Below are 17395 nucleotides of genomic sequence, written 5' to 3' on the forward strand. Positions count from 1 at the left end.
GTGTTTTTTCCCCCGTTGCCCAGATCTTTGTACAGCGAGTCCCATCGGACCGAGTCCATCTTTGACCTCCATATAAACTGGAAGATGGCCCGGGTGACTGCAGCGGCACAGGCTCTGGGAATAGGCCAGACCTGTGCCACATATAATAGCAATAACAGTGCCTCACACCTGATGACCAGGTTTTTTCCCACGATGGAGAGCGACCGTAGCTTCCATCTGCCCAGTTTCTGCCTCACTTTGCTGATACGCTCCTCCCAAGACTTGGCGCACGCCCCAGCCCCTCTGAACCAAATACCCAGCACCTTGTTCTGGAAGACCTACAACTACTTTATCTCACCAGGCCTGACTCACTTAGTCTGCAAACCTGTTCCTGAGCACCAAGCTTATCTCTGCAATCCCCTTCTCAGTCATGGTGACTAAGCCAACTTCTTCCAGAATCTTCCTTGTTTGTTTCTTACCAGTGCCCCCTGCTCAATATTCTTTTTCCTGAGGAGCATCAGTGTTCTGTGATCCTTTCTCAGTCATGATGACTGAACCGACTTCTCCCAGAATCCCCCATGGTCACTTCTCACCAGTGCCCCATGGGATAAACTTTCCACAGATAGCCTCTAATCTTCACCATAATCCTTGGTTAAAAACCTCAAAAAAAGGTTTAAGCGCATTTTGCCTATGCCTCTGCCAATGTTAGTGTGGCTTTTCGAGAGAACTCTGAAGAAAATTATGTATCTATTTATTGAAAAAACTTTTCACTCTTTTATAGAAAATAAAACTGAGAAAGGTTATAAAAGTACAGAAAAGTAGAAATAACATTGTTCTATTATATATTACAGTAACCCCCCCCCCCCACTCCACCACCACCACCACCACAGATTAGATTAGATTAGATTAGATTACAGTGTGGAAACAGGCCCTTCGGCCCAACAAGTCCACACCGACCCGCCGAAGCGCAACCCACCCATACCCCTACATTGACCCCTTACCTAACACTACGGGCAATTTAGTATGGTCAATTCACCTGGCCCTGCACATCTTTGTGACAGATCTTGTAACAGAATGAAAATTAATATGTAAGGGTGACAATACTGTTTTTTTACATTTGGGACATTTCCGGGAAGATCCTTTCTTAAACTTTGCTAACATCTTTGACGCTATATGGGCCCTGTAGAGGATCTTCAATTGCAACACCTGTGCATTATTGCATATTGAAATTTTCTTTACATTCTCCCATATATCCACCCATGTTTCCAATGAGATTTCTTCCGCTAATTCCTGATTTCAAATTACGTGGGGTCTCTCCATATCCCCCAAGGTATTCCCTCTCTGCAGATGATATATGGTACTAACTGAGAGAGCAACCCCACATCGGAGCATTCTTCGTTCTATATCCGACTTGTATGGCTGGGCCAAAAGTGTGGTCTTCTTCTGCATGTAATCCATAACCTGGAAATATCGAAAAAGGTCCCTATTGGGGATTCCATATTTCTGACCTAATTGGCTGAAAGACATCAAGACCTCTCCCTCAAATAAATCTCCTAGTAAGGAGATTCCTTTACCCTCTCATACTCTGAAGCCAGAGTCCATTGACCCCAATCTAAATCCTGGAGCTCCCACTAACTGGGTGAACGCCGAAGTCTTAGCAAATTGCCCTCACCCTGATGCATTATCCTCCATGCTTTCACCGTATTTATGATAATCAGACTCTCACAATGCTCAGCCACAGATCTGATCTTATCCGCGATCAGTAAATTTATGAGGGGACAGCTCACTTATGTGGCCTCCACAGCAACCATATTGGCTTCGAGTCATAGCACACCGATTCACCTACATATGACAACAGGGCGATATCTCTTCAGACCTGGGAAGTACACCTCCCTTCCCCCCCCCCCCCCCCCCCCCCCCACCCAGCAACATCCTGAGGAAGTTGCAACTTGGGAAATTTAATTAGGGGGCGCCTATAGCACCAAATAAATGATCCAAGCCATCCCACAAACCTCCGCAGCACCTGTTTGGGTAATAGCAACAGAAGCATCCTCATTTGCTTATAACAACCGAGGAAGAACATTCATTTTAATCAAGGCTCCACAGCCTAGCCATGATATGGGTAGTCCCTCCCATTGCTGCAATTCCTGCTTTATTCTCTCAAACAGCTGCGCAAAGTTAGCTCTGTACAGCTGCTGGAAGTAAGGGGTAATAAAATTTCCCAGTTAGAGAAAACCTTTCTGTGACCATCTAAAAGGAAACTTCATTCCACCCTTCAGCTTCGGTACTTCCGCTAATACCCCCACGGGCATGACTTCCGATTTTGTGAAATTTATCCTGTATCCTGAAAAGCTGCTGAATAACTTAATTTTTTGTATTAGTTGAGGTATGGACGTTTCGGGGTTAGCCAAAAACAGAAGGACATTGTTTGCATAGAGAGTGATTTTGTGTTCCCCAACTCCCACCTTTGGTGCCATTATTTCAGGGTCCTTTCAGATAGCCTCCACCAGTGGTTCAAGTACCAAGGTAAACAGTAGTGGCGACAGGGACATCCCTGTTGGCTGCCCCTCCCCACACCAAAATTGCTCGATTTAACTCCATTCGTGATAACCGCCACCTTGGGGTCTTGATATAACACTGCCACCCACCTGGCGAAGGCCCCTCCCAGATCAAAACTGTCTAGAACAGCAAACAGATACAACCATTTCACCTGATCAAGAGCCTTTTCTGCATCCAGGGAAACCACAATCTGGAATCATTTTCTGCTGACGTATTTGCACTATATTCAATGCCTGTTTGATATTGTTGGAGGAGCTGCGACCCTTGATAAAACCCGTCTGCTCCTTTTTTATAGTAATGGGCAGCACCTTCTCCAACCTCAGAGCCAAAACACCTTTGATAAAATTTTAAAATCCACATTCAACAACGAGATGGGTCTATACGATGCACAATCCTCGGGGTCTTTCTATTTCTTTAAAATTGGCTTTCAAAGTTTGTGAGAAGATTTGTAGCTCAGGTGCTCATTGTTGTGGTTCTGTTCGCCGAGCTGGGAATTTGTGTTACAGACGTTTCGTCCCCTGTCTTGGTGACATCCTCAGTGCTTGGGAGCCTCCTGTGAAGCGCTTCTGTGTTGTTTCCTCCAGCATTTATAGTGGTTTGTTTCTGCCGCTTCCGGTTGTCAGTTCCAGCTGTCCGCTGCAGTGGCCGGTATATTGGGTCCAGGTCGATGTGTTTGTTGATAGAATCTGTGGATGAGTGCCATGCCTCTAGGAATTCCCTGGCAGTTCTCTGTTTGGCTTGTCCTATAATAGTAGTGTTGTCCCAGTCAAACTCATGTTGCTTGTCATCTGCGTGTGTGGCTACTAAGGAAAGCTGGTCGTGTTATTTCGTGGCTAGTTGGTGTTCATGGATACGGTTGATTAGCTGTCTTCCTGTTTGTCCTATGTAGTGTTTTGTGCAGTCCTTGCATGGGATTTTGTACACTACGTTGGTTTTGCTCATGCTAGGCATTGGGTCCTTTGTCCTGGTAAGTTGTTGTCTGAGAGTGGCTGTTGGTTTGAGTGCTGTTATGAGTCCTAGTGGTCTTAGTAGTCTGGCTGTCAGTTCAGAAACGTTCTTGATGTATGGTACCGTGGCTAGTCCAAGACAAAGGACCCGATACCCAGCATGAGCAAAACCAACGTAGTGTACAAAATCCCATGCAAGGACTGCACAAAACACTACATAGGACAAACAGGAAGACAGCTAACAATCCGTATCCATGAACACCAACTAGCCACGAAATGACACGACCAGCTATCCTTAGTAGCCACACACGCAGATGGCAAGCAACATGAGTTCGACTAGGACAACACTACTATTATAGGACAAGCCAAACAGAAAACAGCCAGGGAATTCCTAGAGGCATGGCAGTCATCTACAGATTCTATCAACAAACACATCGACCTGGACCCAATATATCGGCCACTGCAGCGGACAGCTGGAATTGTCAACCAGAAGCGGCAGAGACAAACCACTATAAATGCTGGAGGAAACAACACAGAAGTGCTTCACAGGAGGCTCCCAAGCACTGAGGATGTCACCTCGACAGGGGACGAAACGTCTGCAACACAAATTCCCAGCTTGGCGAACAGAACCACAACAATAAATTGGCCTCCCTAATAGTGGGCAGAAGGCAGTCCTGGCTATACAAATGACTATACATCTCTAGAGGTGGTTCAGCTAACATGTGTATGTACTCCTTCTAAAATGAACTCGCAACCCCTCTGGACCAGGTGCCTTACCACCTTGGAGCTGCCTTACCATGTCTTGCACCTCCTGTGCTGTCAGAGGTGCATTTAAAAGGGAGGCTTGATCTGTGTTCATACCGGGGAGGTCCAAGTTTTCAAAAAAGGATTCCATTCTAGCTTCTCTATCCCCACAGCTGTCCGAATGGTATAACTATGCATAGAACTTCCAGAATCTGGCATTGATCTTCCTCAGTTCATGAGTGACATTGCCAGTTCTCTCCCTGATAGACACAATGGACTGTGGAACACTTACCCTCCTCGCTAGGTAAGCCAGGTAAGGCTGTTTGAATATGGGGATGTATCTACCTGGCTCATCCCCATATTCAAACAGCCTTTGCTTTGCAAAGGAGACCTCTCTCTCTTCGCCGCTTGTGTGAATGCTGAGTCCAGAGCAGCCCGGAGAGCCATGATCCGTTGCAATTTGACCACGGATGGTCTGGTATAATATGCCGATTTGGCTGCCTTCAGCCAAGCCTCAAACATCCGCCGCTGCTCTCCTCTATGTCTCCCTCTCATTGTCAGGTATGAAATAATCATACCTCTTAAGAATGCTTTGGTGGTCTCCCAGAGCATTGATGGATTACTGGCCGTGCCCTGATTGATGTCCCAAAAAGCCTTGAACTCCTTTGTAATATACTGTACAAAGTTGTCATCCTTCAACAGAAACGGATCCGTACACCAATGTCGCGTGCCCCCTCCACTACCTTTGCTCTTAACATCTAAATATACTGGCGCATGATCTGGAATAGTTATGCTCCCAATCCTATAGGCTAACACCAAGTCCAAACAAACCGACAGAACAAAGAACATATCAATTCTTCTGTGGCACTTGTGTGGGTTGGAGTAAAAGGTAAAGTCCCTCCCATTCAGGTGGAGGCACCTCCACACATTCACTAGCCCCAACTCCTCACACAAGTCCACTAACTGTCTAGACTGCTGAGGTGTACCCAACAGCCCTCTTGGCATCCTGTCTATCCCAGGGTCCATGAGACAATTAAAGTTTCCTCCTATAATCGTATGGAGCACCCCAAGAACCAATAATTTAGAGACTGCATCAACTAAAAATTTGAGGGGATGTGCCAGGGGACAGTAAACGTGTATCAGGGCCTTGAGAATGATAAACCTTAACATGATCTGTCACCTGAAATGGGAGGTTCGTTCATACCAGTATGGCCACTCCTCTGCTCTTGGAGTTAAAGAAGGAAAACAATACCCTATCATATTCCCCCCTGCTGTACCTTCAGATGTTCCCCACAATTCAAATGTGTCTCTTGAAACAACGCAATGTCAACCCTTTCCTTCCTAAGATTTGAGAGCACTTTCTTCCTTTTAATGGGGAATGGCTCCCCTTTATATTCCAGGTGCACCATCTGAACAGATCACTAGCCATGACCACCCACTGTAGCCCGCAGTCCCCTGAGAGGAAGAAGCCTATTCAATGTGCAATGAGTAAAGAAAAAACAGATTTTATCAAATCTAAAGACTATTCCTGAAAACAATCCCAAAACTACTAAAACTAAAAAACTAACCTCTACTCCTAACTTGAACAAATAAACACAAAAAACACAAATCTCCTTTGATCTCCCCCCTTGCCCATAGGGGCATTCACTCCCAACCTCACAACCATTCTCGCACCTACCAGTTAAGGAAGTGCCCCAAACCCAAGCAATGGAAAAAAAAATTATTTACAATCCTAAAAGTTAGCAATGGACACCCATCCGTTCCCCTCCACATCTCAATCCCACACATCTTTACATCAAAGGAGTAACCATCTCTCTCCCAGCAAAACAGAACAATAGAATAACTAAAAACCACCAAACAGATATAATATAAAACATATCAGATTTTACACCAAAGTCTATACGGCTCAGGACCCCAAAAGGGAAAAAAACAAAGACAGAGAAGATAAAAAAATTATATTATGCCATTGTCTGCACGCATCTTTTTCTCCTTCCCCCTTGGCCAAAGTCTATCATTTCAGTGAGTTCAAAAATTCCTTTACTTTTTCTGCCAAGTCGAAGTTGTCGACAGTTCTCCCATAATTGAAACATAGCATTGCCAGGTACGTCAGAGAGTATTGAATGTTTAAATCTCTTAATTTGTTCTTTACATCATCCATATGTCTTCCTTTTCTTAATTATGGCCACAGAAAGTCATGAAAAGACATTATCTTTGAACCTTTATAAGCCAAAGCCTGTGGATCTCCTCCCTGTCTTCTGGCTGTTTCTATTATTAACTACTTTTCCTTTTAATGCTGGAGTCACACTAGGACTGGGCTGGGGCACTGTGCTGGCCTGGACCTGTGCATCGTGATTCAGTGGGCCCGCTTGACACTCATCTGGCCCAACTCAATTTCCAGCCCCAGCAACTCCAGAAGCCACCTCTTGAGAAAATCAGGAAGGTTTTCATGTTCTTCATGCTCCAGTAAGCCCAAGATCTGTAGTTTTTTTCTCTAACCACGAATTTCAAGGTCACCTACTTGTTCCTGCAGGGCCCGAACCTGGCCTTCCAAGGTTTGGGCCCAACCCTTGGAGCTCCCCATTGCGGCCTCCGAGGCCACTGTCCTCTGTTCCACACTTCTACATGCTGATCCAAGGCCTGGATCTCCTGCTCATGCTTTGTCAGCATGGCAGTAATTGGTTCCAGTGCTCCCTTGATTTTTTCATGGAGTTTTGTGAACACCGTTAGTAAATGCTGTTGCTCCACTGAACCTAAGGGCGCTGCCACAGGAGTCAAGGTAATGGCTGCAGGTGTGCCTGACATGGTAGGGGAGTGTCCTGCCTGCTCTCTTTCCCTTGGATATCTTCATTTCAGCTCCAGATGTGTTAAATCTTCTTTTACCTACTTTACATTATAAACTTTCCTCGGGGGCGGGGGGTGGAGGGGGGGGGAGTCTAGGAGCCCACCTTGCTTGGGATAAGGCACAGAGCCCAACACAGCAGACCGTTCAGACTGCTGCCACCTTGAATTTCCAGAAAATTAATTTTATAAAAACTGCCATTAAGCTTACACTCACACTGAATTTGTGATGGGTCAGTTACGTGCCAAACCATAAACTGACTTTGATGCATAGTCTAGTGAGATTATCTCAAGTAAATCTAATGCTCCTTTCTTTCAGATACAGGTTATGCGCTGTTACTGATTCAGACTTTTTTAAACTACAATGCAGCTTCAGTACAAAGTAGAATTGCATCAGATGAACATTATAGAGGTAGTCTGAATGCACACAGATTAGATTAGATTCCCTACGGTATGGAAACAGGCCCTCCAGTCCAACTAGTCCACACCAACCCTCCAAAGGATAACCCACCCAGACCCATTCCCCTACATTTACCTCTGACTAATATACCTACCATTATGGGCAATTTAGCATGGCCAATTCACCTGACTTGCACATCTTTGGATTGTGGGAGAAAACCGGAGCACCTGGAAGAAACCTACGCAGACACAGGGAAAATGTGCAAACTCCACACAGACAGTTGCCCAAGGCTGGAATCAAACCTGAATTTCATTGCTCCAATATTTGCCTGTAGATACTGCTCAGTCTGATATTGGAAATGTGGATTTTCCTTTGGCTATATCACAGGTACAAAGGCACTTCTGCCACAAGCATGCAAACAGAAAATGCTTTCTGAAGTTATAGGATGTATATAAGAACCACAGCCAACAAAAGGACAATGATTTTAATTACATATAATTAAAAATAAGTGTTGCAAAGTCTTCAATGGGAACTCGGTGTATTTTTATAAATAAGTAAAATTTATTTTATTTCCAAAACCTTACAATGTAGGAATTATTCAATGAAATATATTGATGCCGAGTACTAAGAAATTTTCTTCTTATCTCTCCGGTTTCCTCCCACAGTCCAAAAATGTGCAGGTTAGGGTGAATTGGCCACGCTAAATTGCCCGTAGTGTTAGGTGAAGGGATAAATGTAGGGGAATGGTTCTGGGTAGGTGGCGGGTCGGTGTGGACTTGTTGGGCCGAAGGGCCTGTTTCCACGCTGTCAGTAATCTAATCCCAGAAAAGCATTGAAAAACTAAAGTTCATTTGCATTAACCAATATTTTAGAATGCCCCACAAAACACAATTTGCAGCATAGCATTTTTAAACATGATGTCTACATTGGTATTCTTGCAAGTGTCTTGACGACAAAAAGCTTTGACAGAGGCAGCCCTTTTTTATTAAGAAGGTTTAAAAGTTGCATCTTAATTGCTTATTGTCTGTTTGAAATGTATCTAGGGTCAAATACCACACAAATACATTCACAGGTTCAACTCCGAAACCATCAACTCATCCTAGGAATTTGAAACAGGTATAGGCCATTCAGGCCCTCAAGCCTGTTCCCCAATAAAAACCATGGTTACCGACATGCCATTTTGCATGTTATCTCCATTTCCTTTAGTATGATTAGCATCAAAAATAATCTACATATGTCCATCTTCAATATACTCAATGGGTTAGTTTTCACAATTCACTGGAGTAGAGAATTCAAAAAATTCACAATACTCTGAATGAAGAAATTCCTCCTCACCTCACTCCTAAATGTGTTGTCCCTTATTCTGTCTCCTGTTTCTCGAACTCAAATTTTAAAACATTCCTTTGCCATCCTCAAATATAGCCAACAGTTAGTTGAGAAATTAGTAGGCTGGTTTGCTCCCACCTTTCAGGTACATGACTTGTTCTGACAGGCTACGTGGTCTCATTTTCCAACTAATTTGATTGGTTTCAAGCATGGAGTCAATGGGAAAAGTAGCAAGCTACCTCATGGGTTAAAATGTTGTCAGCTTTGATTAGTAGACATGTATAGAGTACAGTAGCTATAGGTGGAATGTATGGGAATGGGTTAGATACCTTCTCAGCCTTCCCATGTAGCTTGTGTGAAAGCAGTAGGCACAAGTCCTAGTTGGTATGATTATTATTCTACTGCCACAAACTATTGCACTGTTATGATGAGTTTATGTTATTTGTTAATTTGTGGTACATCTGCTGACTCGGCATGTGGTTGTTCATATGCTAACATCATTAGCCTGCCAAATGCTTCTTGCCGCCAGTCTAATTTTTGCTGATACCATGCAGCCACCGATGCACACAGAATAACCAGACCCATGAAGTTTCCCTCATTCAAATTGAATCAGCTCATTGGCAGTTTTAAAATCAGACCAATTTTAAAGCTTTTTAATGGGCATGAGGAAGTAATTTATGTTGCAAAATTTTATACATTTCACTAAACTACTTATCTGACATTTAAGCAGGTTTAATTTTACTGATTTATGATCAGCCAGTACACACTCCATCAGAAGTAGATAATCATAAAGATGTTTTAAAAGACACATGTTTGTAACCTGTTTAAATCTTCTGGATCAGAAATCTTATTCCCACTTTCCAATGTTGACAGATGCGATTTGTACACAAAGAAGCACAATTAGTAGCACATCGCTGTGCTAATCTACTTGTTCTCTCAGTAGCTTGATTTAAGAATGACACCTTTTGTCTTTATGTCCAAAAATAAAAGCATGGAAAGAGACAAAACTGACTATTAAGATAAGCAATGTGGTGAAACAGGGACCAAGATAAAAGCCTTCCCTTTTACTGGAACTATATTAAACATGCATACATTTCTCTCTGTTATATCAACTGCCCAGTCCCAGTTGGCTCCTCTGTATAGTATTTTGATGGACCTTTCAAAGAATCAATAGGCAAATTAACTAATTAATCCAAAGTAACTAAAGACACCCCCTTAAAGAGGCACTGTAACAAAAGACAAGTTGTCAAGGAAATTTAGCAAGTGTGCATTAAAAATTGGTGCTGGGGGTTGCAGAGATGATGCACTCCTACACCCTGCAGTGCCCATCAGTCACAGAATGGTTTTCATATAGCCAGTCGAATAACTCATTCATTTGTTAGTGCTGATTTGAGGCTAGAACTTTGGGAAACTCACTGCTCACTGCAGTGCCCACCAGTCACAGAATGCCTTAAACAAACTTGTGGACATAGCATGCTTCCTCCCAGAGCAACCCATGCACTGCCATAACCACAGAAGAGAAGCAGAAAGTCAAGTCTTACAATACTGCCTAGACCTGTTAATGGCCACCTTGGCAACAGACCCTCCTCCTTGTCCAACCCTCATCACCACCACACTGATGGCCACCTTCTGGAATGTGAGGCTGACATACAATAAAAAGTTACAGAAAAGCCATTTAAAACAATAAGCTGAGGACCATATCCTAATGCATTGAACACTGATCCCTTCAGGCAGCAAAAATAGAGGATCTCTCCTTGGTATGGATATATAGAGATATTTTCCAATCAAACTGTTCAGAGATGCAGGCGGGACTTGACCTTATCCTCATGTTTCAGGGGTAGAGACACTATCATTGTGCCATAGGCCACCCCCATTATATGAATTATATGGATAATTAATCAATAAACATCACACATTTATCCTTTAACCTTAACACTTATCACCAATTTCCTACAGTTATTTGATATTAACATTAATGAATTGATTTCCAGATCCAGAAAGACAGTGAACTAACAGCGAACTGACTCAAAAGTGTAGTTTGAAAATTTAAAAAATACATTCCATTACAAATGAAATGTAATTAGGGAAGGAGATTCATATTTATATAACACAGTAAACAATAAATTAGCTCATTGAACTATAGAAACTCCAACACACCAGCTCATTGGAATCATTATGTCTATGATAGCACTAAATTAGAGCAATCCAATTGTGTTGTCATACAATTTTTATCACACAACAAAGCTTCCCAACCTTGGACATGAGCTGCTAGTCAACAGCGACTCAATAATCAGGATACTGATGGTAGGGTGGTGCAGGGGGGCTGAGAGATAAATGGGAGAAGGGAAGGTAGCTATGAATACAATAGGTACGTGAAGGCGTGGGGTGATGGTGATAGGTCGGAGTGGAGGGTGGAGCGGATAGGTTGGAAAGAAGATGGACAGGTACGACAGTTCAAAAGGGCAATACCGAGTTGGAGGGTTGGATCTGGGATAAGGTGTGGGGAAGGGAGATGAGGAAACTGGTGAAATCGACATTGATTCTGTGTGGTTGGAGAGTCCCAAGGTGGAAGATGAGGTGTTCCTCCTCCAGGCATTGGGTGGCTAGGATTTGGCGGTGAGGAGGCCCAGGACTTAGATGCTCTTGGCAAAGTGGGAGGGGAAGTTGAAAACATCGGTCACAGAGCAATAAGATTGTTTAGCGCATATGTCCTGGAAATATCCTCGGAAATGTTCTTCAAGTTGGAGTCCTGTCTCTCCAATGTCCAGGAGACCACATTGAGAGCAACGGACACAGTAGATAAGGTGTTTGGAAGTGCAGGAAAATCTCTGCCGGATGTGGAAGAATCCTTTGGGGCCTTGAATGGAGAAGAGGGAGGTCTGGGTGCAGACTTTACACCTCTTGGAGTCGCAAGGGAAAGTGCCAGCAGTGGAAGGTGGTTTGATGGGGACCTAACAGATGAATGGGTTATTCAACTAACTATATAAAAACAGAAGAGAAAGTGACACCTGACAACTGGAGGAAGAACACCTTATCTTCCATCTTGGGACCCTCCAATCACACGGAATCAATGTTGATTTCACCAGTTTCCTCATCTCCCGTCCCCCCACCTTCTACCAGATCCAACTCCCCCACTCGGCACCACCCTCTTGAACTGTCCTACCTATCTGCTCCATCCTCCACTCTGACCTATCACCATCACCCACTTCCTTCATCTACCTATCACATTTCCAGCTACCTTCCCTCCTCCCACTTATCGTTCAGCGTCCTTGAGCCCTGCACACCCCTTAATCTGATGAAGAGCTTATGCTCGAAACATCAACTTTCCTGCTCCTCGGATGCTGCCTGACCGGCTGAGCTTTTCCAGCGCCACACCTTTTGACTCTGATCTCCAGCATCTGCAGTTCTCCCTTTTCCCTCTGTTTTCATATAGCCAGTCGAATAACCCATTCATCTGTTTGTGCTGATTTGAGGCTAGACCTTTGGGAAATTCATTGCTCTTCTTTAAATTGTGCCGCAGGATTTTTAAAGTCCATATGAACCATAAATGGATGTAATGGCAGTACAGCATACTCATAGTACTGCATTCAACAGTAATCACAGATTGTATATTCAAGCCTTGAATACAGAGCATTTTGATTCCACAGTGAGAATCCTATCAACTAAACCAAGCTGAGAAAGTAGATACTGATTCTGGGTCTCAAAGGGTCTGAAAGGGGTGAGGAGCAAATATTGAGGAGTTCCATAAACAACACCCACTTTGATTGTGTCATATAGACACGCAAACAACAGCTTAAAATCCAGAAGAAGTGAGGCTGAACATCTGTTCCACCTCAAATACTACGTAACAATGTCAAAAGATGTGCAAGTTGGGTAGATTGGCCATGCTAAATTTCCCATAGTGTTCAGGGATGTGCAGGCTACATGTGAGTTAACAATGGTAAATGCAGGGTTACAGGAATAGGGTTGGGTGGTGGGGGGAGGTATGTGGGGGTGGGGTGGGTCTGGGTGGGATACTCTTGGGGAAGTTGGTATGGACTTGATGGGCTGAATGACCTGCTTCTGCACTGCAGGCATTCTATGATTCATACTAGTCAAGGCTTGTAACCTTAACTAGCTGCAGTAAACTATAATTCATTAACTATAAGTGATACTAGTTAGATCAGGAAGTGATTTTCCGCTACCAGACTGGACTATCAAGCCCTATAGTTTCTTACACTTAAAGTGGATGGTATCACCCATCTTTGTCATGAGCAGTAGCTCATAGAGTGTAGTAAGCTGACCTGGCCATACAACAGTATGAAGTAAAGATCCATGTGCAGGTGAAGTCTGCTGTGCTTTTACAAAATGGTTAATATAAAATGCAATTCCATAACTAATATAATCTTGCACATATAATCAAGCACAGTTTTAATCAACCACATCTGTGCATCCAGATATATACATAATCGTTATAAATCAGTGGCAGATCACTTGCTTCATTGGATAGCTGGTTAAACAATAATTTAATTTTGAAACATCAGCCATTCATTTAAACAAACTCTATAGCAGTATCACACACAAACCTCATTTTAAAACTTACTGTTCTGCCATATTTCCAACCCAGCAATGTAAAATCCACCCAAAACATACAATTAAATGTGCAACTTTAGATTTCAGTGCAAATAGTTAAACAGGCTTACACAGGTCAATTTTCCGGTCTTTTTAGTTCCTGAAGAGCTTCTGTTTCTCCTCATCCACAGCTTGACTTTAGCAATACATTCCATCGCTGCAGCTGCAAGTCAGGCCAGAATAGCAGGAATACTGCGTTCTTCCTGTAACAGCCCGAAAACAATGATGTACAATTGTTGACCAAAAAAAAATTATACAATAAGTTGCTTTTGTGAATGCAGTTTGCTCCAAATCACTTTGTTTCCGTTTTAAACCATGTTGTAAGCATCTATAGCTGCCAAAAAAGCAAGACTAGCCCAGACTCAATGGTAATAAAAAGCTGTTATTACCCAGCCTCATTCAGCAAAAGGCAAAGTACAACTGTAAACTTTCCTACAACTCTCCTCGGGGCCATGGAAAGATTTTCTTCTTCCAACGTCTTAACACAAACATCCTGAGATCTTGCGCTTCGGCAATCTGTAGTCTGTGGTGAATTTGAACTGTTAACAACAGTGACTAATCTTTCCAAGTTACATTTCAAATTATCACCACTGGTTGAAAGTACTAGAGAGGAGTTGAAATGCACTAGCACTCAGTCTGCACAGGAAAATTATGATACATTGAACTAAAGTTGTGGATTTAACAAACAATAGCATTGTATCCTGTTTCCAATATCAACTTACCTCTGTAAGATTGGTCAGTAAGGTTTAAGGATGAGACAACTGTACAGACACTTCTGTGCAGTCTTACCCTGGTAAGATATTTCACAGACTAACATCTGGCTGAAAAGCAGGGACAGCCACTTCATAAAGTCAGCAGGAAAAGAGTCAGATGGCACATAAAGCATCAGGACACAGGAAGAAATAATTATTACCATGCACTCTTCCTATTATTCCCAATATGTATCACAGATGTATTTAATTAAATGACACCATTTTGAAATTTAAGCATTTAATGGATCAAACATTTACCATTTGGCAGAATCTATTTGACCCGGGGCAATACATCAGGGAGCAGCCAAAATTTTACCCATTCGTCCCTTTTTTTGCTAATTGAGGGTTGCAACCTTGTGTGTCTGATTGAAATTACTCCCAACCAGCATGCGGCTTTCATCACTGTACTTTGTAGTGAATATCTGCACCTTTTACTTACAGTTTTTAAATGGATAGAATACATATGTACAACTGATATTGTTGCTCCTTCAAATATAATTGTGTAATATTCTTCATGGAACTGATGTATTTTTATGCTTGCCAATATTTGTAGTTTCTTTTTTAAAGTTTATCTTTTTGCTGACTATGTAAACTGTGGGAAATAATTCACAAATTCTTTCTGTCACCTAGGGATGGAAAACCTGAAGCTGAATTATTTGAGAGTTTTGGGTTTTTGACATCAGGGTAAAATGTAGCTCCTGATCCTGCACTTACCAACAGATTAACCTCCTCCAAATCACAGGATTATTTTGATGCAGAAGGGATCATTTTGGCTTTTATGTTTTCACTATCTCTGAGCATTTTAAGTTAGAGCCAATCCCCTGTCTTTTTCCTGTAATCTAGTACATTGTTTCTGTTTAAGTAACTATACACGACCCTCTTGAATGCCTCAATTCAACATTCCTCCACCGCACTTCAAGCAGTGAATGAAAATGTATTGTCACATCTCTTTTGGTTCTTTTGCAAAATGCTTTAAAACTGTGCTCTCTGGTTCTCAATCCATTTACAACTGGGAACAGTTTCTCCATATTCACTCTGTCCAGACTCCTCATGACTTTAAAACCTATAAAATTTCTTCCTAGTCTTTTCCTAGCAGTCCCAACTTCTCCAAACTATTGTCATAACTGAAATTTCTTGTGCTTGGAACGTCTTCTGCATCATTCTTAAAATGTAGCATCCAGAACTGTAAAGAATACTCTATACATTCATCATAATCTCCCTGCTCTTGTACTCTATCACAAAGCAGAATACTGCGTGCAGTATTAACAACTCTTTCCACCTGTCTGACCACTTTTAATGACTTGCATACATATACCACCAGATTTTTCTGCTCCCACACATGCTTTTGAATGGTACCCTGTATTTTATAGTGTCTCCATGTTCTTTATCCTGAAGTACGTTACCTCACACTTCTCTGTATTGAACTTCATCTGCCATCTATCTGCCCACTCCATCGACTCCTCAATGTCCTTTTCATGTTCTACATTATCTTTCTCACAATTTACAATTCTTCCAAGTCTTGTGTTGACTGAAGTTTTGAAACTGTCTGTGCACACAAGATCTAGATTATTAATATATATCAGGAAAAGCAAGAGTCATAATACAAAAGCCTGCAGAACTTGACTACAAACTTTCTTCTGATCTAAAAATTCCCACTAACCATTACTGTTTCCCTTCTCTTGTTTAATTTTGTATCCATATTGCCACTGTCTCTTTTATTCCATGACTTATGACTTTCCTCACAAGTCTGTTCTGTGGCCCTGTATCAAACACCTTTTAAAAGTTCCTGCACAACATATCAACAACATTCTCTGGCACCTCCTCAAAAACTGGCTAGTTACACACAAATTCCCTTTCTCTGGTCATCGCCATGGTACTTTCATATCATGCAAGCCCTCAATATCTGCTCATTTCTATTTGGACTATCAAGGGACAACCTGGCTGTTAGAGACAAAGTTAATTCCTTCACCAACAGACTCATGATATCTGTTCGAAATCCAGTGCTGATATCATAACAGCCTCCAACCACAATTTTTGTTTTTAATCACTCATGGGGATCATAGGCTGGGCCAACATTTATTGGTTTTCCCTGCTATTCTTGAGAAGGTAGTGGTAAGCTGCCTTCTTGAACTTTGGTTTAGGTGGGAGTTTAGAAGTTAAAAAGTACAGAAATGCAACCCACATCGAAGCCACAATTACAGTTTTAATGAGGCAGGAAACCGGGGTAGCAAACATTTCTTTTGTGAAATCGTTAGCTATTTAAATAACTTCATGAGACCGTTTGCCTTCAATTTAACAGCAATCCTTTTCACAATTGGTCATATTTACCCAGCTTTGCAAGAGCCAACAGGTTTTTAAAAAATGTTGAATCATTGGGTAAGCACCTGTACAGCACTAATTTAGGGGCCAATGGAGGGTGGGGTGTTCCATCAAGGCCCAGCATGATCATCTCTAAGGTATGCTCACCATTGTGATTTGTCTCCTCCCTTGTCCCAGTAATCAGACCACTCCCTATAACTGCACAACCACCATCACTATTAAAACCTCAAAATCATGCCTCACTGATCTCTGACCCCTTCCCACAATTTCTCCCCATTGACCTTAATGCCTGCTGTCTTAGCCCAACTTGGCTGCAGCCTCTTGTTGCAGACTTTCCAAACTGATGAATGGCCAGGGAGTGAGACAGGGAGGGTAGATGTTCATGGTCAGAGAGGAAGTGACTGAGCCAGGGAGAAGGGATGGTGAGGCCAACCAGGCAAGAGGATATGTTAGTTTAGGGAAGGTATTAGAATCAAGTCAAGGGAGGGGTTCTGGTCTGGTGATTGTTAAGTATTTAAGGGGTGTAAGTGGCAGGAAGAGGTATAGCTGGAGTTTCAGTGGTGAGTTCTGTGTTGCGAAGGGCCAGATCAATGAAATAGTTATCCAAGGGTTAGAGCAGATTATTTATTAATCCCCTAGTCTTTCCTGAGTACATATTATACTTAAGTGAAGTCAGAGTCCTCCAACTCATTGACTGTAATGGACATTTTAATAGACATTAGGGAATTGCCAATCGGAAAATTCAGTTTCCCAGGCAATTCCCCCAGAGTTAGCTGAATGGGGGATTGCACATTGTTCTGACTCCAGTCTATGTTTTGTCAACAACTCCTTGGTTATCGGAATATCTGGGCAAAATGCCCAAGATTACAGATGGCACAAACGATGGTGGGAATGGGAGTTGTGAAGAGGATATAAGGAGG

The 17395-nt window shown here is 42.5% G+C and overlaps 1 protein-coding gene across 2 annotated transcripts in view; it reads right to left on the reverse strand.

The window, feature by feature from the left end:
- The window catches only part of LOC122549141 (coiled-coil domain-containing protein 102A-like), a 564343-nt gene extending 550162 nt beyond the window's left edge, over nt 1-14181 (reverse strand). Inside the window, exons 1-2 of one of the 2 annotated variants that reach the window (XM_043688474.1) lie at nt 14127-14181; nt 13476-13607 (exon numbers count right to left, since the gene is read on the reverse strand). The gene's annotated coding sequence lies outside the window, so the exon portion shown is untranslated. The remainder of the gene's footprint in view (nt 1-13475; nt 13608-14126) is intronic. The other variant, XM_043688477.1, reaches the window with a different exon arrangement.
- Between the last annotated feature and the right edge of the window lie 3214 nt (nt 14182-17395).

The sequence above is a fragment of the Chiloscyllium plagiosum genome, chromosome 4 (genome assembly GCF_004010195.1).
Source record: "Chiloscyllium plagiosum isolate BGI_BamShark_2017 chromosome 4, ASM401019v2, whole genome shotgun sequence".
Classification (NCBI taxonomy): domain Eukaryota; kingdom Metazoa; phylum Chordata; class Chondrichthyes; order Orectolobiformes; family Hemiscylliidae; genus Chiloscyllium; species Chiloscyllium plagiosum.